The sequence below is a fragment of the Myxocyprinus asiaticus genome, chromosome 35 (assembly GCF_019703515.2).
Source record: "Myxocyprinus asiaticus isolate MX2 ecotype Aquarium Trade chromosome 35, UBuf_Myxa_2, whole genome shotgun sequence".
NCBI lineage: Eukaryota > Metazoa > Chordata > Actinopteri > Cypriniformes > Catostomidae > Myxocyprinus > Myxocyprinus asiaticus.
Genome location: NC_059378.1, coordinates 7,079,683 through 7,101,001, shown reverse-complemented (window position 1 = coordinate 7,101,001; position 21,319 = coordinate 7,079,683). Strand labels below are relative to the sequence as shown.

Below are 21,319 nucleotides of genomic sequence, written 5' to 3'. Positions count from 1 at the left end.
AGACGGAGTTTCAGATGTATTGATGCTCAATCGTAGAGATTAATGAAAATAACGCAATAAATGCATGTAACGTTAATGTACGCGATGTGAATCATACGGGGCTCTCACATAGCCTTAAGTTTTTTGTCTGGAAACTAAACAAATGCACACAAAACAGGATTAAAATGACGGGCATCGGTATTTTAAAAAGAAATACAAATTATCCCCTTTTCTCCCAATTTGGAATGCCCAATTCCCACCACTTAGTAGGTCCTCGTGGTGGCGCGGTTACCTCAATCCGGGTGGCGGAGGACAAGTCTCAGTTGCCTCCACTTCTGAGACAGTCAATCCACGCATCTCATCACGTGGCTCGTTGTGCATGACACTGTGGAGACTCACAGCATGTGGAGACTCATGCTACTCTCCACGATCCACGCACAACATACCACGCGCCCCACTGAGAGTGAGAACCACTAATCGCGACCACGAGGAGGTTACCCCATGTGACTCTACCCTCCCTAGCAACCGGGCCAATTTGGCTGCTTAGGAGACCTGGCTGGAGTCACTCAGCACACCCTGAGTGACTCGAACTCGTGACTCCAGGGGTGGTAGTCAGCATCAATACTCGCTGAGCTACCCAGGCCCCCCGACGGGCATCAGTATTAAACTACTCATAGACCTGTCTAAATTTTAATAGATCATCTGGTTAGGGTTCAAGGCACCGTGTACTTGTAGCCTTACTGCCATTATGCATCATGCAGTTTGTTACTGCCTTGTAAAAAGACTATAGGTGAGCCGATTTGAAACATCCATTGGAGGAAGAAAGAAGAGGAGGAGGATGAAGAGAAAATGAATAACTCATTGCACAGTCTCGCATTGAGAACCATGTTTTAATTATTTATTAAGGCATCTTTATTTAAGTTTTAAGCTGCGTGGTCACATTACTCTATGTCTAATATGTCTTCTTAAATAATCTGTTTAATAAGAACATGTCATCTTTCTATTGCCATTATAATTAGGCTAATATAACATTATTCTGTATTACGTGTCTTGTAATTTAGACCTATCACATTGCATGTACGGACAGCAAAGACTGCCTATTGATTTCATAGCGATTATTTTAAACACTTTTTTATCCACTGAAATAGTTTACAATGGCTTTCTAATGATCAAAATATATTAATACAATTTATTAAATGTCCCATTGTCTTTGATAAACTGTGAAAGATGCCAGAAAGATATTGTGATGAGGAGGAGGGCGTGGCCGGGACGTGAGGGTGCACGCCTGGTGCTGAGTAGCCCAATCAGAGGGAGAGAGATAAGAGGAAGAGCTGGGGATGCCAGTGAGAGACACACACACGGAGCTGTGTGTGTGTCTTCGACGTCTGTTCTTATGTTCTAGTTCAGTGTTTTATGTTATAATTAAAGTCTTTTTAATTGTGAATCCAGTTCCTGCTTCCTCCTTTCCTGATGAACAAGAGGCTTGTCTGCCACAGATATGTTTAAGCTGCACTTAATAGACTTAAGAGCAGTTCAAAGCGCTCATTAATTTACGAACGTTTTTACGACCTACTTAGATAACGATGCTTTTGGGATATGCACCTTAGAGATGAAGTACTACTTAAGTGCTTCGGGAAACCCAGCCATTAACTGTGTTAACTAATTTTGTACAAAAGGACTGGTTTTATTTCATTTATGCACTTTTACAAGATGCTCTGTGAAAATTCACATGCATGATCATGATTATATTTTAATCATCGGGTTTTGCACACATTTTTGACTGAAACTGTTATGTTAATAATATCAACTGTAATAAAAAAATAAATGATTAAATTAGAAAAATGCAAAATAGAAACACTTTCACAAGTGGACTCAAACATAGGAAAGTCACATACATGCCCGTGTTTTTTTATTTTATTTGGGGTGGCACTCCATGTCAAAAAGGTTGCCAGCCCCTTGTTTATACTGTTATTCTGCCCAGCCACATTTTAAGGGATTTACCATTTTCTGGTGTCAGCATGCAGTTTCAGTAAGGTCAAAAGGTGAACCCATCTTAAGCTTGACTGAAAAATGTAGAGCTACAAAGAATGTATCTTGCCATCTTGTCTCTTCAAAGTCATATTTTTCCTCAGTCATGTTTAACTGATCCAAAAGGAAGGAAGGAGCCTTTTCTTTGTTCTTCAGAAACATATTGTAGAGGAGTGACAGCCTCACAAATGCAACAAAGAAGTTATAGACTGCCAGAAAAACTGGCAAAACCGTTGCCTCTTGCTGAGACTGCAGGAATACAGCCAAGCCTTCCTCACACACACCACCACATCCCCATTGAAGAACTTCATAAATAACATGCTACTCAGCCTGACTGTGTTGGACCAATCTCACTAATACATCTGAATCTGGCCCAAGTGCAAGCATTGAGACAACAGCAAATCACTCTTTAGATTGAGTGTCAAACACAGCTACTCCCACAAATCCTATCAAGATCTCTGGATTTGACATTGGGTACTTGCAATAGCCTGCTTGATTTCCTTAAGCAAGCATCCTTGGAAAAACCACTTTACTTGGAAAAAAAGCTGCATGCTGTCTTGCCCCAGAGACCTCAGCCAAAATTAACTGCAGAGCAGGGCTGCCATTTTATTCTATATAAGAAACAGGAAGTGTTGCTTAAGACTTTTCCTTTCTGTTAGGTACTGTAGCTGTGTCCAATGGAGCAGGGAGAAGCTGGTAATGGGGTGGGGGAGGTGGGGTCAGCTGACATTCAGCTGATTTTGGAAGAACCATCTCTGCCTGCCAGACAGCTGTCTAACTACAGACCAAACAGAATTACATCTCAGGCCAATGCAACTAAACCCACCTAGTCAGCAAAGCAGCGGCACAGACAAGTCTCCCCCATTCATTATTCAATGTGAACTATGCTCAAAACAAATGCAAGCAACCTTAAATAACAAAACCTGTTGGAGTGTTGGGGGTTACAGGCTATCGCTAGCTATCGCGATAGCAAAAATTATCTAAAAACAAAACCAAAACACAGCAGGAAACATGTTTGTTTACTGAAATAAAAATAACAATTAAAATAATTTAAAAAAACTAAACTAACATACAATACAAAATTACATTTCAAACCTTGACAACGTACTTTCAAATGAATAAACATGAAAATCCCACTAGATAGTAAATATTTATAGTGACTCGAAAACTAACGAAATATATATATATATATATAAATAAATAAAAACACATACATTTTAGTTTTTTTTTTTTTACCCTTTTTAACTGTCAGAATCTGCATACACCTTTTGCATTTGCAGGTAAATTTTGACCTGATTGAATTCAAGCTTATAAATCATTCATAACCCGATGGTTTTCATCTAAAACTATATTGTAAGTCATTAATAAGTTCTTAACTGTTTATGCATGTATAATATAAAAGTTATTTATATGCCATTTTTTAAAATAATAAAATGTATAAATTCTTTGATGTAAAAATATACATTAACTACAGCAAAACCAGTGTGACACCTGTGAAGACATCTTTTTATCAACATTTCTGTGAAATTTTATCTAAATATAACATAATATACAATTTATATCAACATCTAATATGAGAATTACTAGTAATTTGAATTAATTTACAATTACACATAACTGCTCAATTCAACTTGATGGACAAAAGTTCTGAAACCAACGTATTCTTTTCTAACTAAACATCATCATAACAACTGTACAACTCAAGTATACAACATTAATACTTCTTTACTATGTTTTTAAGCTAAATCTATTCCATTTACTTGCATGAACTGTTGAATGTTGATGTGTGAGTTTGCTGTAAGCTGGTTTTGCATCAGATGGCTGCAGAGTAAAATGTGGACAATTTCCTCTTTCAAGCCCTTTTTAGACTAATAGACTAATGTGTGCATGAACTTTTGCTCTCCTCACACCCCCTTTAGATAGTAGTAGCTTTGATTTAGTTTATTTGTTATGTTTATTACATCTGTTATGTCTGTTTTGTACAGGAATGTGTGTGTGTGTGTGTGTGTGTGACTGTACGTGTATGTGTGTGTTGCAGTACCAGTGAGAGACAAAAAAGTGTGATAGAGTATCGGAAAGAGGCTAAATGCAAGTGAAGTGTTTATAAGAAAAATCGAATTCATAGAAAAAATCTACATAATATCATGTGTAAAGCCACAATTGATGCCTGGGTCAAAATTGACCCGCGAACGCAAAAGATGTAAAAATAATTTTTATAAAAAATTAGGGAAAAAATAATAATACAAAAAAAAATTATGCGTATTTTCATAGTATTGACAAAGTCACAAAGTTTGGTTCCCATACTAAAAACTATGTGGTATTTAAAAATTATTATCTACCTCTCCCGAATCAAAAATGACCCGAATGCAATAGGAGCGTTAATACTCAGTATATGATAAGATGTCAAACAACCTGCTTTTATAAACATAAAAATGTAACTAGACACTAACACTAAAATAAAAACTAAATATACTAAAAATTAAAACTAAACTAAAACTGTGTTTACATGCATGTTCTTCTTAGTGAAAACTAATAAAAAGTAAACAAAATTGAAAAAAAACACATTGAAAATAAAATAGAAATAAAAACTACGTTCAAAACTCAAAACTATAGTAACCCTGAAATGAACCTGGAACTTTCTCATGCAAATAAGCTGAGGAACAACTAGTCCATTCAGAAAAGTAATCAGAGGAATTTGAACAGCTGTACCACACTAAAAACAGGTATAAGCTTCACTAGAAGTGCCTTTTTAGCGTATTAGGTCAAAGTAATATTGGGAGTGTAATGTGTGTGCTTTTCCTATAGTGTTAAGTTTCCAAAGATAGCAACCATTCTCATGACTCAGAATTCAAAATGAAAAGGAAATATCAACGTCCTCATACACAGCCAAGGATCAAGCTGTACACAGCCATGGATCAAGCTGTGATTCACCATATTCAACACTCCAGCCTTGTGTGGCTCTGTTCAAAGCACAGATAAAATCTCTGCAATGAGAAACTATTATTGGTGTGTTTGACCAAGAACTGCAGCTGTTATTCCAGCTAGCATTGAGAAACACCCCTGCCTGAACAAATTCATTTGCATACCAATGTGTTATAGCACAGAGCCAATAGAACACTCATTTTACTAAAACTAAAGGCTCCTCAATGCCTGCATAACTATTCAGATTTGATTTGCTCATTGAAATGTGGCCTTTACTCAGCAAAAGGGACTTTTTTTAAACATCTGAAGAAAATGTGAGTGGTGCTCGCCAGTACAAAACACGCTGCCACAATGCTAGGTGGTTTCTAGGGTATTCTGGGTGGTTGCTAGGATCATAATCATAAGTCTGATTGCATGGATAAGTAAAAGCACACCTTTTCTCAATAAGCCATGTGATTTGAGGTATCATTAATGTCTGTATCACAGTGCAGGAGGAGTTACGTGCCTAAATTTTAATACAGTGCTCAAGTCCCTCACCCTACACTGTTAAAATGTTTCTGTCAAGTAATCCAAAAACTGTGTTTCATGTGGTAACATCTACATTAACTGGTTTTATTTAAGTCAAAAATGTAATTTAATCCGATTAAATGAACCTAACAAAAGTCATTTCTATAGGTTAGATCAAGTAGAAATAGATCCTTGAGTATGCCTTATCAAACAACCATTAAATCAGCCATTGAAAACCCCATATTGGTTGACCAGTAATCTGAATATTACAACCCTGAGAACAATCTAACTACAAAAAACACAGGGAAGTCCCGTGCCAAATTATAATCACAAGTAGTTATCGGGTGCGTTGATTCAATTACTACATTTACATGGACACCAGAAAGCAACTTATTGTGAGAAAACAGTGTATTGTGAGAAATGTAAGTGTAGTTCTGGCATTCATTGGGATTCATTCTCTCAGGCATCTCATCTAATCACAATACAGCCTCCGCTTTATAAGCCCGCTCAGCTGTCTCTCATTGTTGGCATACTTCTGTTGTTTTCACCCACCTCCACCCAATCACCACCAGTTTAGGTCCCGTCCTGGGTGGGGGTAAGCTCCGCTCCCCTGCCATCATTGCTTCCGGCTGGATCTAACGGTTTAAGCAAGTATCCCCGCAGTGAACCGTAGGATGAGGCTTACGCCTTATGATATAAGTATTTCAACATTCGTATTAATCCAAATAATCCAGAGTCTTTTCTGATAGAAAGTAGCATTCCCGTTTGCATGCACTGTATTAGCGGGATGTGGATCGGTCTGTAAGCAGCTTTCTCCACAGCAACGTAATTTCCCTGCGACGCTTGTAGAAATAACAAATATAGTCTCCAAGGAAGACTTCGCTATTTTATGCCGTTGCTTCGCTTTATTTCCAGATATTCCAGAGTTTTTGCTGTTTTTGTTTTCTTAACTTTTTATTGCGATCTACAGTGGAATTGAGCTCCAATAGAGGGGTTTCCTCTTACTTCAGACTCCAGGATTCCCCCAGTGTACGGGCGCATATACGCGAACATGAAGTCGACAGTTTTAAATTGGTGTTAGGGCTGGGCGGTATATCGACTTATTAGTATATATCGATATATTTTCAAACGAGATATAGGATGCAACAATACCGTTTATATCGATATAGTTTGATGTTGCGTTACATAACCCGTTTCTTCCGTAAAGCCGTGCCAGTGTTTGCTCACACTCTCCGCGCAAGCCTGCCCCCACTCTCCCTCTGCTTCTGCGCGCAAACCCAGCTCCACTCACTCACAAGTTCTCCTGCAACATGGAGGGAGACACAGTGCTGGTCCACACTGCCGAAAAAGACTCACCCTGTGTCTCAATCAGCTCCCTATGTCATGAATCAGTATATCATGAACACGAATTCGGGCACTGTTAAGTGTACTGATCCAGTGAACATTGGGACACTTGTGACTCAATCACCCACGACACATTAACGAGCTTGCACATTGTAGCACAGCTGTTATTAATCAGCACCATCGCTGTATAAACGACACTGGGCATTTTCCAAATGGCATTTTTGCACCCTTGAATGGCACTTTGGGTAGGGGATGCCACTCAAAGAGTCGTTCCAAACAAAAGTAAGAACGTTTATTTTTTAACAAAGGGCCCTTTTACAAGACTTTTAGTGAAGGGTACATTCAAACTGTAATGCCATGCTCTCTTTAGAGAGCCCACATCAAGAGCTTTGTCCTTTGTAGTGAGTGGTGCATAGGGATGGTCACTTTCAATTGAAATTCGCCCACTATCATTAATTTTCGTTGAAGATATTCAAACGTACAGTGTTATAGACCTTTTTCACACTCCGGGTTTTGGAACGCGGAAGTAAACGTTTGCAGGGTAAACTTCGACAGCAGGTGAATGGGAGTGAATGGGAGATCACAGCAAATATTATTTTCACTTACCCATTTGCTCCAAGACCAAAAGAAAAAATCCAATATTATGTTTGAATGACTTTCCAGAAGAGGAAAAAAATAGAGAGGGGTGGATTAAGACAGCAAAATGGGAGAAGATGCCAAATTTACTGTCACTCTCTCAGCAGCTGTAATAGAAACCCCCTCGCAGCTGTGGTAATTAATTTTTTTAAACTAATTACAGGGTAATATAACACAAAGCATAATGTTTTAAATTTACACTCAATATTTTAAAAACGTATAATATAAAACAAATTGTGAGATTTACGCTGATAAATAAGGCGGAAATGCATCATCACAGTCTGTGAAATATTATAACAGATAAATGGCATAAACAAATAAAAATAAAAAGGAGTGTATTTTAAACCTTCTTTTAACAACTTAAATAATTAAAAGATTATTTCACTTTCATGGTAATTATGAATGAAAGACATTACAAACAACATCTCTTTTTAAGAGAAAATAATGCTTGGATTTCATAGTTTTACACTTGTGTTTGTCATCTAATGCTTGAGAGACTTCAGAAGACACGGGGACGTTTCCGGTAAGGGAACATAGTGAGCAACGATGCTCCCTGGTTTTTACAGTGCACTGTGGGTTTTTCTAGGGAGCAAACATAAACTGCAGTACGGAGAGTGTGCTCAAATTTGTGCTGCTGCTGCTGCTGCAGCAGCAGCCCCGGCCGCAAAGCCTTTGCAGCCCGAAAAGTTTTCTGCCCCGAAACAAAGTGCGTTGCAAGCTTCATTTACCATCTCACATGTGGCTTTGACTTACAACTGAACATTTAGCCCACTTCGTAGAAAATACAGAGATGTATAGTACTGTGCAAAAGTTTTAGGCACTTGTGAAAAATGTTGCATAGTGAGGATGTCTTCAAAAATAACGAAATAAATAGTTTTCATTTATCACTTAATGTCATACAATGTCCAGTAAACATAAAAAAGCTAAATCAATATTTGGTGTGACCACCTTTGCCTTTAAAACAGCACCAATTCTCCTAGGTACACCTGGACACAGTTTGTCTTGGTTGTTGGCAGATAGGATGTTTCAAGCTTCTTGGAGAATTTGCCACAGTTCTTCAATCTATTTAGGCTGTCTCAATTGCTTCTGTCTCTTTATGTAATCTCAGACTGACTCGATGTTCAGTGGGGGTCTCTGTGGGGGCCATGACATCTGTTGCAGGGCTCCCTGTTCTTCTACTCTAATCTTTTCTATTTGCAAAAGTAATGTTTGTGAGTCTAACATTTATATTATAAATCTGAAGATATAAATAACCAGATACAAACGCTTTTGTGAAACATCTTATGTGCCTAAGACTTAGGCACCATATTGTATATCGTGTATCGCCATTCAGCCTAAAAATACAGAAATATGATTTTTGGTCCATATCGCCTAGCCCTAACTGGTGTGTATAAATGGGTACAGTTTATAGTGTATGTGCTTTTTCAACTCTTCTCCCAGAAATGTTTTATTCTTTCCGCTGTGTCTGTTACACACATGCGTGTTCCTCAAAAACCTGTAAGATTATGTGTTTACATGGCCAGATATCCAGAAGAAACATGGGTGTGTTAAACCACTTTCTTTTAATCCCTTAAACGGCATAAGGATATCGCCGTTCTCGTTTACCTAACGTTTCAGAGCATTTCTGCAAAAACCCTGGAATAAACCGTTTTCTTAAGCGCATGTAAACGTGGTAAAAAAATGTAAGTCCGCGATGGACTAAAACGTTTGCTTATTTCTTTTTCCCTTTTTTGTGTGCACATATTAACTTTTTGTTTGTGCACTTTGGTACACTTTTTGTTTTACCACTATGTACAGTATATTGGATTTTTTTCAGTAAAGTTTACTTCTCATTGGACTTTGGACTTTTTAACAATCTAACTACAGCATATTTTCTTACCCAAAAGTTAAGTTAAAGGAATATTCCGGGTTTCATAAAAGTTAAGATCAATCAACAGCATCTGTGGCATAATGTTAATTACCACACAAATTAATTTCAACTTGTCTCTACTATTCTTTTAAAAAAAAAGTTGTCAAATTGGACATAACTTTACACAGAAAAGGTTAGTAAGCAATTTTATCACACTAAAATAATGTTAACATGCATACTGTCTTGATCTTATAGCTACACTTTTGAAACAGTGAGTATTTTAACGTTTGTGGATTGGTTTCCCTTGTACGTGCCTCACTGTAACCCATATTAATGTCAAAATTCATTTTTGTGGTAATCAACATTATGCCACAAATGCTGTTGACTGAATTTAAATTGTATTCAATCTGGAGGAGATCGCACACAAAATTAAGTGTCACCTAGAAACAACCTTACAGCAACTCACATCTAACTATACACACAAACTAAATAAACATAGACACGTGTTTACCTAACATTCTGTAACCTAACATTATTTTCATTCTATTATTAATGCACTTTATTTATAATTATTCCCAATACTTACAGAAGAAACTAATTCCTCACCAATCACCAATTTCAAAACAACGATCAAATCTGCTGAGGTGTTGGGAAATATTGTTCTAAAAGATTTGACTTGGAGACCGGCCAACACTTTTTAACTTGCAGAGGCGTGAGTGGCTTGTTTTGCTCAAGGCATGTTAAAGAGTCAGGCTGTGTTAACACTACAGTGAGAGTTTTAAGTGAGGTGCGGAGTGGACTGCTGAGTGGACTAACCTACAGTGCTGCCCTCATCTGTGAATTAGTACACTGGCCAATCAATATTACATTTATAGATCAATAACTCAAGCAAGAAAAATGCCCCAAGTAAAAAAAAAAAAGAAGTTAATCAATTTCCAAATTAGTTGGACAAGTTTCTTGAAAACATCATTTTACAATTATAAAGTACGGCTTTCCAGGTTCTTTTGGGTTTGTTATTACAGCTTTCCTTTTGTAAACATGTTTGGGAGTGTCAGCATGTTTTTATCAGCGATAACAAAGTAACACCCACTAAGCAGTTATACAGACCTAGATCTCTATAGAACATTGAACTAATTAACCATTATACAAAATATATAATCTTTGTCCCTTGACCAGCTATAGCCTACAACATATGCTATGCATAACATATGGAAATAATACAGCAAACGTGTCCTATAGCAACTATACAAATCGAATCAACATGTAGCCTATATTCGGGGGGGCCTGGGTAGCACAGCGAGTAAAGACGCTGACTACCACCCCTGGAGTCGCGAGCTCAAATCCAGGGTGTGCTGAGTGACTCCAGCCAGGTCTCCTAAGCATCCAAATTGGCCCGGTTGCTAGGGAGGGTAGAGTCACATGGGGTAACCTCCTCGTGGTCACTTAAATGTGGTTCGCTCTCGGCAGGGCGCGTGGTGAGTTGTGGGTGGATGCCACGAAGAATAGCGTGAAGCCTCCACACACGCTATGTCTCCACGGTAACGCGCTCAACAAACCACGTGATAAGATGAGCAGATTGACGTCTCAGACGCTAAGGCATGACGACCTAGAGAGCACTGGGAATTGGGCATTCCAAATTGGGGAGAAAAAAAAACATGTAGTCTATATTCAACCACGAGCTGACTAATAATTACTGTCTGAAACGGTTCCTGAAACCGTGCACGCACACAGCACCCTCGTACACACTTAAAAAACTATTTTATTTCAACCAAAGGTACTGAAGAGAATAAATTATAACCTGTCAACCACTGGTGAATTTTAGTCACTTGCAGGCTGTGTCTCAAAACCAAGTGCCTACCTAGACAGCATTTTTGGGCGTCATTATTCACCTTATTCAGCCCCGCCTCTTTTCTGTGCTCCGGCCTTCCGAATTTTGTCATCTAACTTCCTGTTTGAATTGAAGCTACTGAGAAGAGTCGATCAAAATGGATTATGTTTGGGAGCACAAAGTATTTTTCACCGAGAGTTGATGGTGAGTCTACACCACCCCTTTACTATGTGAAAATGCTTGTGAGGTGTTTTTTCTGTCTCTCTAAATGACAGCTATGACACACTGCACTTTTTCATGATACCAGCGTTAAATTGTTATACGTTTAATTCTCCATAATTTTTAGGTTTCAACTTGTTAATAATTTGTGTTAAAATGTGTAGTTGATATGAAATTTCCAACAGTAATAGCTCATATTATTACACATGCAAGTTCAATTTATCACCCTACATATTTAGAGGCTTACATGTGATTAAAATGGTTGTAAACTGAATATAAAAAAAAACAAACACTTTCACGTGTGTGTGTGTGTGTGTGTGTGTGTGTATTAATATAGCTGCAACCCTCCGTGCCCTGGTTTAACGCTCAAAAAATCTGCTTACATTAATTATAACGCCAATGGGTGAATGATACGAGAAGATGGTCAGAGGTGTCGTATAGAGATAGTTTTAATGACTTAGTGTTGTCTCTTGGAGTTTCATGAGTACAGAGGCATATCAGTACGTCCACTGTATGAAAGTAGGATCTTGTGGATTTATGAAATACTCATGTTTTAAAATCTCCCAGCTCTGCTTCCAGTTGTTATGACATCCCCTGAACACTTTAAAATACTCATGATAGCTTATAACAACTCTATAGCCTGTAAAACCACTTCGCTTGCTAATTACACTTTGACATCAACACCTTAGATATCTATATAGAACCGCTAGACCGGAAGTTCCGAGACAACATTTTCAAGATGGCTGCGAGCTAGTTTCTCTGGCGCATAAGGTGAATGGGGGCCGTTCAGACCTAATGCGTTCTTGCGAAAAAAGCAAGACGCGACGCAAAGTATGCACTATAACAGAACGTAGATGTCTCGAAACGCGCTTTTAAAAGTCTGACGTGCTTTTTTCCTGACACGTGTCTAAAAACGCGGCGCTCCTGAAAAAAAAAAAACGGCAAAACGGTCAAAGACGCCGTCAAGAGCTTGTTTAGATAGAAAAACCAGTGAAAAACAGCGCCGACGGACGCAAAAACGGTTCGGTGTGAACGGCCCCTCAGGCGCGATCGAATGGATGCCTATAAAAACAAAGGCTATCTAAGGCACAATTCTGTATATTTTAAGTTTGACAAACAGTGAATAAGTTGTGTCATACACTCAAAGTCGGTAGTTTTAACTGTTTTCTCAAGTAGTCGAGCACAAGTTGAATCTTCGAGGTGGAAACATTTGTATCATATTGCTCAACTCTAAACAAAGCACTTCACTAATAAGTGTTACTTTGTGTTTCTGTACAGTGGAATTGATTTTCATTCCATTAGCTCAATGTTTGGACTAAAAAAGGAAGAGAGCGAAAGAGAGAGAACATAACTTTGAGACAGCAGCGCAACTCCGTTACATTTGAGACCGCCTGTTGTCTATAATTCACTCACGCGCATGTACTCACATTGGACGACTTCATAAAGTTGAATTTTTTTTAGTATTAGATCAAATGCAGCCGCATATAAAAGCGGGATAAGTTTAGGATACTTACCGCCTCAGCTCTACTGTGTGTGTCTAACAAGCAGACCTCCGTGTTGTTGCATGGGACTGAGGAGAAATGATGTCAAGCTTTACGTCCTGCGTCTACAGTGTGTGTGTGTGTGTGTGTGTGTGTGTGTGTGTGTGTGTGTGTGTGTGTGTGTGCTCCTATACTTTTCAGTTTCCCGTTATTACTTGTAGTTTTTACTGTGGTTACGTGACTGTAAATAATGCTATTAATGAGTAAAAGTTAATAATAACTATAATGATCTAATTTTTCAATTGATTCAAAGCACATTCACTCAATGTCTTAATGTTTTCAAAGATTGCTATAATACATTTGCAACACACATTGTCTCTGAATGTGACGTACTGTCATTAATTGTCACGGACTGTAACATTTATAACTATAACAATTATATAGCTAACACAGTAACACTTTAAATGTACGTGCATTTTAATATAGGGTGAGTACAGGTAAAGTGGGGGCATTTTCTAGTAATTTGTCATTTACATTGTTTTACTGTCAAATATGATGTCAAATGTCTTAGCCCCATATAATTTTAAATAGCTAAAGATCTCTACTACACTAGACAGTGCAAAAAAATAAAAAATAAATACTAAATACAAACTCTTAAAGGTGCAATATGTAATATATTTACTGTACTAAATCATAAAATGGCCATAATATGTCATTAGAGAATTAGGAAACATGCTAAGTTGAAATACTGGCTTCTCCGATAACAATGCTACAGCCAGTATATTCTACTTTGAAGTTTCCATTCCGGGCAGGAATTTCTGTTTATGTTTTGGCCTGTGTGATCCCGCCCACTGCCCACTCACCAATAGTATTTCGACACTGCCGGGTTGCCAGATTTGAACAAGTTTGCAGGAAAACAACACTGCGTGCTGCAGCCATGCAAGCCAGCAAACAAACTGGATCAGAGATAACAGATTCCACCCGTCCTAAAAAGCCTCGCCATCCGTCTAAAAACCACCATGTGTAGTAAAACAAGAACAAATACTGGAGATGCCTTTGGAAGATGGAGATAGCTTAAAGCCCAGAAATCCTTTAAAACGAATGCTGAGTTAGATAATTTGTGTGTCAACATTCTGGCAACCCGCATGAGCTTCGAGTCTAGGGCGGGGCTAACAACTCTCCAATATTTTGAATTTGGACTGCAGTACCCATTTCAAACGCTTGTTGTTAATCTTACATATAGCACCTTTAAAGGTGCACTTAGTAATTATTTTATTTACGTCATCTTTGACACTGACACCTAGGGGCATGGATGCAGCATCATTCAAACGCAATAGATTTTAGTTACCAATGCCAGTGTAAAAATTCATTATTCACAGTCACCAATGAGAAGTTTTATGTAAAGTGTCCAAAAATCAAGGCAGTTACTGAGATTAAGCCAGCAGAATTCGGCTGGTCATGTGATCCTAAAATGGCAGCCCCCATGAGGGGACCCTTTCCATGTAGAATAAAACAGCTTTTATAAGCTTACTGATATGACTGGAGTCTTCTTCTCATGTGAATGCTAATGAATTTATACATATGTCTAAAAAAAAAAAAATGTTTTTAATATGGAAAAAATGACTGAGGGCACCTTTAAGTGTCCCACTTTGCCAGTTGTCCCACTTTACAATTGTTTAGCTTTGTTATGTACACTGAAAGAAATGTTAACCTACAAAATGTGCTTTATGTGGTAGCATCTAAATTAACTGGTTTGAGTCAAAAAATATTATTTAACATCACTATATCAATCTTAAAACATTAGGTTATAACAAAACAAATTTTAAGGGTTATATCAGGTAGAAATAGCTGCTTTAGGGGACAGTTGCAGGTTACCACTTTTTTACATTGTAGATATAAAATATACATGTATATGGGTATTATGCATATATGTAGATATAATAAAGGTAATACAATCTGCAAAGTATTGCAATGTTGTTCCATTGTTGTTTGCTCAAGATATACACTCACCGGCCACTTTATTTGGTACACCTATACATCTGCATATTCATGCGATTATCTAATCAGTCAATCGTGTGTCACCAGTGTAATAGATACAATTATGCAGATATGGTTCAGGAGCTTCAGTTAATGTTCACATCAACCATCAGAATGGGGAAAAAATGTGATCTCAGTGATTTCGACAGTGGCATGATTGTTGGTGCCAGATGGGCTGGTTTGAGTATTTCTGTAACTGCTGATCTCCTGGGATTTTCACACGCAACAGTCTCTAGAGTTTATAGAGAATGGTGCAAAAAACATCCAGTGAGTGGCAGTTCTGTGGGTGAAAACGGCTTGTTTATGACAGAGGTCAGAGGAGAATGGCCAGACTGGTCCAAGCTGACAGTAACCCAAATAAACGCGTTATGACAGTGCTGTGCAGAAAAGCATTTCTGAACACACAACATGTCAAACATTGAGGCGGATGGGCTACAACAGCAGAGAACCCCTCCGGGTACCACTATTGTCAGTTTAGAACAGGAGACTGAGGCTGCAGTGGGCACAGGCTCACCAAAACTGAACAGTAGATGATTGGAAAATCATCGCAGGTCTGACAAATCTGGATTTCTGCTGAGGTACACAAATGGTAGGTCCACTGCAGCCTCAGTGTTCTGTTCTTGGCTGACAGAAGTGGAACCCAACGTGGTCTTCTGCTGTTGTAGCCCATCCGCTTCAAGGTTCGACATGTTGTGAATTCTGAAATGCTTTTCTGCTCACTACAATTGCACAGAGTGGTTATCTGAGTTATCATAGCCTTTCTGTCAGCTCGAACCAGTCTGGCCATCCTCTGTTGACCTCTCTCAACAAGGCAGTTCTGTCCGCAGAACTGGCGCTCACTAGATGTTTTTTGTTTTTTGCACTATTCTCTATACACTCTAGAGACTGTTGCATGTGAAAATCCCAGGAGATCAGCAGTTACAGAAATACTCAACCAGCCCGTCAGGCACCAACAATCATGCCACAGTTGAAATCACTGAAATCATATTTTTCCCCATTCTGATGATTGATGTGAATATTAACTGAAGCTCCTGACATGTATCTGCATGATTTTATACATTACACTGCTGCCACATGATTGGCTGATTAGATAATCGCATGAATAAGTAGATGTACAGGTGTACCTAATAAAGTGGCCGGTGAGTGTACATTCGCTCTACACATTGTTGCACATTGTGATTTGGGCAGGGCTTTTGCAAATGGAGCTACGGGAAATGTTGAGATGTAAATCAAATATGAGAGAAACATAAAAATCTAATAATGCTTATCTCCACGTTTGGCATCCTTCCTGCATCTGGTTTGTCTGGAATAATGATTGCGGTCTATTGCTTTGTCAGTGCAGCAGTTCCCTGACAGGCCATTGAGGCTGTTCAGAGTGCAGTGTTTACTCAAAATGAATTAGCTTGACATTAATTGATGTGATAAAGGAGCACAGTGTCCATACAAGTGGACAGAAGACCTTTGTATCTGTGTTATCAGTCCTGTCTCCCAGGGTTGTTTATGCAGGAGGGCATGGTGTACTTTCTCATTTTGGACCTAGACCCCAGAAGCAAACAAAAAGCCACTGCTGAATTGATCTTAAAGAAATAGTTCAAAAATGAAAATTCTCTCATCATATTCCAAACCCATATGTGTTTCTTTCTTCAGTGGACCACAAAGGAACATGTTAGGCAGATTGTTTGCCTCCGTCATTATTCACTTTCATTGTATGGAAAAAAAGATGCAATGGAAATTTTATTTTCAGGATGTTAATTTTGTTTTGTGTGTGTGTGTGTGTGTGTGAACTATCCAATTAAACCACAATTTTACAAGAATTTAAAAAATAAAAGATTAGAATGAAAAGGTCAATTTCAGTGCAGGTTTAATTTCATTCATATTGTTGTATAATATAAATAATTAGGGTGGGTGAAAAGCAGAACTTTATTTCAAAAATGAAAAGGTTTTAACACTTTCTAACACTTAAGTAAGAGTAAAACTGATCAGTTCTCTCACAGGCAGCAGTGACTACACACAGTTTTCAAATAGGGTACAGGACAGATCAAATATAAGATTGAAAGCAAACATTTTCTCAACATCAGATGAAGTAGTGATTGCACATTTTCACTGTAAATACTAATAGTTATCTGAAAGAAAAAAAATAGTTGACTCAACTTAAGCTTTACTGTTTACTATTCTTACTAGTTTCAATTAAGTTACTGTTACTCTCTAAACCCTAAAGTTGTCATACAGTAATAAAAACAATCAAGTGGTCCAAATTAAACAGTACTTCAAATGTCACATTTTGGAATCATAACTCAAACATATACGTTCTTTTAACTTGGCTTACAGTACTACTAACTCAAAATTATCAAGTACAAAATTTCGGCTGTGTGGAATACCCATTCGCACTTGAATAAATGATGTATGTTTGGTCAAGACAAGAGAACTTATGGAGAAATATAATAATTGTTATTGGAAAATTAATATGGTTTTATATGGTTGATAGTGTTGGTAGTGCTATAACCCAATTAAATTCATTAAATAAAAAACATGATACTTTAATCACAGATGAGTTAAGTTTACTTGTAACTAGTTAACTGTACTTAAATAATTAAATTATTTTTACTTAAGCTAGCCAAATAAGTATGTTTATTAGAAAAAGCATGCAAACTGATTGCCTTAAAAATGAGGTCAACTAATTAGATTTTACAGGGAAATAGGCCTGTTCCAATCAGAACAACGGATCAAATTTGACAGTGCAACCAGTTTATTTCAATGGAAAAAATTTGAGGAAATATATTATGCTTGTTTAAAGAACTGAAATAATTATAATGTGAGTGTTTTCATTTCACTGAAATTTGTCTTTTGATGTAAATACACATTGCATACTTTAATTAGTTCTTAAAAATCAGCTGAAATGTCCTAATGTTTCTAAAACATGTGAATCATCTTGTATTTAGGCCAGAATACATTGCTCCTCTAAAGAGCATTGGGTTGGTATTTTGAAACAAGAGGTCATGATTGTAGCTGTACAGTCATTTGTTGTTGTTGATCTCTTGGCAGGGAGTAATTCACAATATGGTTTAAATTAAAACTAGTGTTTCCATGCAAATATTTATGTGTGAGAATTTTCTCCATTATTTTCTGTTCTTATGGAAGTTATGGAAACTATAAAAATAAGTACACAGTTTCTAGTTGTTTAATATACATGTTATCCTAAAAGTTATTGGCAAAAATCCAATGTTAATTCTCAGAACAAGGACTGAAATTTAGACAACATTAGGCAAACAAAGCTAGCATTTCTGTCACCATCATCAACCAGTATTTACTCTCATTTTGTTCTTGTTTATACAGTTGTTCAAGACTGTCACATATGTTGCTGTTACTGTATGTTGCTGACACATTTATTTGTTTTTAATGCCAAATTATTTATTTACCTTACTCTAAATAATGGAATAGGCCCTCATGCCTACACTCATGACTAGTTAAATTAGTCATGTTGCTTTATACAGAAAAGCACATCTAAATAGATAGATAGATAGTGACAGCTGTGCAATGCAAAAAATCAGGCAGCTACGGGTAAAGAGCTTCAGTTCACATCAACTATCAGTATGGGGAAAATATGATCTCATTGATTTCAACTGTGGCATGATTGTTGGTGCCAGACGGGCTGGTTTGAGTATTTCTGTAACTGCTGATCTCCTGGGATTTTAAAGCACAACAGTCTCAAGAATTTAATCAGAATGATGCCAAAAACAAAAAACATCCAGTGAGCGGCAGTTCTGTGGACTGAAATGCCTTGTTGATGAGAGAAGTCAACAGAGAATGGCCAGACTGCTTCATGCTGATAGAAAAGCTATGGTAACTCAGATAACCACTCTGTATGATAGATAGACAGATAGATAGATAGATAGATAGATAGATAGATAGATAGATAGATAGATAGATAGATAGATAGATAGATAGATGGATGGATGGACAGATGGATGGATGAGTGGCAGTGACAGAAGCATCAATTACATTCAAACACATGCAGTTTTCTTTCAGCTGTGTTAATAATCATTGGTGATGCAAAGCCTTTTCACACTGCCAAGGTCTTAACACTGAAGGACAATATGATAAGCAGCTGGGAACTGAAGCAACAACTAAGATAGTGTTGTAAAATAAGCAGCTGTGTAAAGAAAACCACCATAAACATTAGGACAAATTTAACGGTCCTAAAAAGTATGACCACAAGTCCCAGGTGAAGGGTTTTAGAAATTAATTTGTACTGTTTACATGCATGCATGTATGTTTTAGTTGTTTATTTAGTCATTTTAGAGCTTTTTGTTTTTGACAGTAACACAACAATGAAAAACAGAACAGACCAGACATCACTGTATGATGACAAATGTACAGCTACACTGTAAATAAAATTCTGTAAATTTACTGCTAAATTCCTACATCAATTTACCGTGATTCTTAAATACAATAGTTTGCTGTCAAAAATGTACCATTCTGGGAGATCAAAGGCAGGCTCAATGTGAAATGACTAGTTTTCCGGTAAATACACTTTTAAAAAAAATTGTGTGAGTTTACGGTGAATTCCTGGCTACTAGTTGCATGACTTTCACAGTATATTTTACAGTAGTATTTCTACATTTTATTACAAATGAAAGACAACTGTATACTGTGACTTCACAGTGAACAGGACCAATAAATTACTGTAATGTATCAGTGCTGTGTTGTAGAATCACAATGATCATCTGTACTGTTTATATACAGTGTTTGTTAATTGTCACCATGTTTGAGATTTGTATGCCGAGTGTTGATATCTTGCATGCCTGATTGACAACTCATGATAAAAAAGTAAATGAGCAATAAAACCAACCATATTATGGCCTAGCTTTGCATACTATTTCTCTATTTAAAATGTATCATGTGGTGTAGATTATATATCATGAACCGATATAGAGTCATCCATTAAAGTGATTATTTACTGTATACAACACAGTACATTAAATTATGCAATTCCATCAACTGGGAGAAATTTAATTAGTAAGAAATAAGAGAAGGTCACATCCAAAGGGAACACTTAACACCGTAATGGTGACTTCAGACGCAACACCATTTTCCCATAATGCAGTGCGATATTCAAATGTATTTTTTTAAGTAATTTGTTGTGTTGTGACAGAAAATGACCTAGCCTGCATTGATTTTACAGTAAAATATTGAAAACTATTTGTTGACGTCAGTTCGGCTTCTAACACTATCAATCCCGCTCTGCTATGGACTAAATTAACCCAGCTCTCTGTTCCCAGCTCTATCTGTCAGTTGATCACCAGCTTTCTGACAAATAGGCAGCAGTCAGTGAGACTGGGGAAATTCACCTCCAACACATGTGCAGTCAGCACTGGTGCCCCCCAGGGATGTGTGCTCTCCCCACTACTCTTCTCTCTGTACACAAATGCCTGCAATGCCAAGGACTCCTCTGTCAAGCTTCTAAAGCTTGCAGATGACACTTCTATCATCAGTCTCATCAAGAGACTTCAAAGGAAAGTTTGAACTGCCGAGAGTATTATTAGTGTTCCCCTACCCACCCTGCTAGAACCGTATACATACATAGTGACAAAAAGGGCTGGTAAAATCACTCTTGACCCCATTCACCCAGCACACTTCCTTTTTGAACTTTTGACCTCTGGCCTGCGCTACAGAGCACTGACCACCCGAAAAGCCAGGCACAGGAACAGTTTTTTTTCCCCTCAGGCTATCCATCCCATGAACAGTTAAGCTGCCCCCAAATACTTTCCTTTGGTCAATACAGTCATGTGCAATATTCAATCCATCCATTCCTACTTGTATCCATATTTCATTTATATTCTTTAACATATCCTACCTCTTCTTCAATACATCACCTGCACATAACTGTGTATCTGTATATAAAATATTCTAACAACATTATTGCGCAATTGTATTATTTGATCTGTTATATCGTATTTTTTGTTATGTCACTATATGTATATATGTTTAAATATATATGTTTGTATGTATGTATATACAGTACGTTGCATTCTCTTGCACTGGAAGCTTCTGTCGCCATGAAAGTTTCCTTGTGTGTGTAAGCATACTTGGCAATAAAGCTCATTCTGATTCTGATACTGTTTGCAATGCTTTATGGGAAAATGAACATTAAAAGTCATGATACCATCTTGGTGAAAGCTAGTGACATTTTGAACCATATGTTTAAAAAAATAAAAATAAAAATAATTAAGAAGAAGAAGAAGAAAAGAAAAACCCCAACATATTTCAAATATATGGCACATAGTTAGTGTTCATGATGTTCCTTTTCCTCTCTGTTCCTGATTATCTCACATGATATCTAATAAAATGTCAAATTAAAAAAGTATAAATCAACCTTTGAAGCAATGTACATATTAAATATGTTGTCAGGATTTAACTAATTTTTTTATGAAACAAAAAACTGTACACTGTAAATTAACAGTATAGCACTGCATTGTGGGATATAATGGT

The 21,319-nt window shown here is 37.3% G+C and overlaps 1 protein-coding gene across 1 annotated transcript in view; it reads right to left on the bottom strand.

The window, feature by feature from the left end:
- The window catches only part of LOC127426217 (CMP-N-acetylneuraminate-beta-galactosamide-alpha-2,3-sialyltransferase 2-like), a 36,993-nt gene extending 24,076 nt beyond the window's left edge, over positions 1-12,917 (bottom strand). The window contains exon 1 of the mRNA XM_051672883.1: positions 12,827-12,917. The gene's annotated coding sequence lies outside the window, so the exon portion shown is untranslated. The remainder of the gene's footprint in view (positions 1-12,826) is intronic.
- Between the last annotated feature and the right edge of the window lie 8,402 nt (positions 12,918-21,319).